This window comes from Parus major, chromosome 1A (genome assembly GCF_001522545.3).
Source record: "Parus major isolate Abel chromosome 1A, Parus_major1.1, whole genome shotgun sequence".
NCBI lineage: Eukaryota > Metazoa > Chordata > Aves > Passeriformes > Paridae > Parus > Parus major.
This window is the reverse complement of record NC_031773.1, coordinates 48,943,144-48,944,137: the sequence shown is the minus strand read 5'-3', so window position 1 is coordinate 48,944,137 and position 994 is coordinate 48,943,144. Positions and strand designations below refer to the sequence as shown.

The window sequence follows — 994 nt, the reverse complement described above, 5'->3', positions numbered from 1 at the left end:
GAGAGAGAAAAGCAGAGAAGAGAGAGAAGCGGAGAGGAGAGAAAAGCAGAGAAAGGAGAGAGAAAAGCAGAAAGGAGACAGAAAAGCAGAGAGGAGAGATAAAAGCAGAAAGGAGAGAGAAGCAGAGGAGAGAGAAAAGCAGAGAGGAGAGAAAAGCAGAGAGGAGAGATAAAAGCAGAGGAGAGAGAGAAGCAGAGGAGAGAGAAGGAGAAAGAAGGGAAAAGCAGAGAGGAGAGAGAAAAGCAGAGAGGAGAGATAAAAGCAGAAAGGAGAGAGAAGGAGAAAGAAGGGAAAAGCAGAGAGGAGAGATAAAAGCAGAGAGGAGAGAGAGAAGCAGAGAAGAGAGAAAAGCAGAGAAGAGAGAAAAGCAGAGGAGTGAGAAAAGCAGAGGAGCGAGAAGCGGAGAAAGGAGAGAGAAAAGCAGAGAGGAGAGAGAAAAGCAGAGAGGAGAGAGAAAAGCAGAGAGGAGAGAGAAAAGCAGAGAGGAGAGAGAAAAGCAGAGAGGAGAGAGAAGAGAAAAGCAGAGAGAAGAGAAAAGGAGAGAAGAGAGAAAAGCAGAGGAGCGAGAAGCGGAGAAAGGAGAGAGAGAAGCAGAGGAGAGAAAGAAGCAGAGGAGAGAGGAGAAAGAAGGGAAAAGCAGAGAGGAGAGAGAAAAGCAGAGAGGAGAGAGAAAAGCAGAAAGGAGAGAGAGAAGCAGAGGAGAGAGAAGCAGAGAGAAGAGAAAAGCAGGGAGAAGAGAGAAGCGCCTCACCGGAGCGGCTGCAGCCAGCTCCTCCCGGCACTGGGAGAAAATGGCGGCCGCCGCCGTTCCGGGGTTTAAGTGCCCTCGGTCGCACCCCGCGCAGCCGCTCTGGAGCCCCTCGCACCTGTGTCGGCCCCGTCCCGCACACCTGAGGTGGCCCCGTCCCGCACACCTGAGGTGGCCCCGCGCCGCGCACGCGCTCTGCTGTCCCGAGCTGCGCACGCGCTCCGTGCCCCTCGCGCCTGTGCCGGC

General features: G+C 54.1%; 1 long non-coding RNA gene across 1 annotated transcript in view; it reads right to left on the bottom strand.

Moving 5' to 3' along the window:
- Window positions 1–927, bottom strand: part of LOC117244420 — a 2,638-nt gene extending 1,711 nt beyond the window's left edge. The window contains exon 1 of the long non-coding RNA XR_004497482.1: window positions 752–927. This is a non-coding gene — a long non-coding RNA (uncharacterized LOC117244420). The remainder of the gene's footprint in view (window positions 1–751) is intronic.
- Between the last annotated feature and the right edge of the window lie 67 nt (window positions 928–994).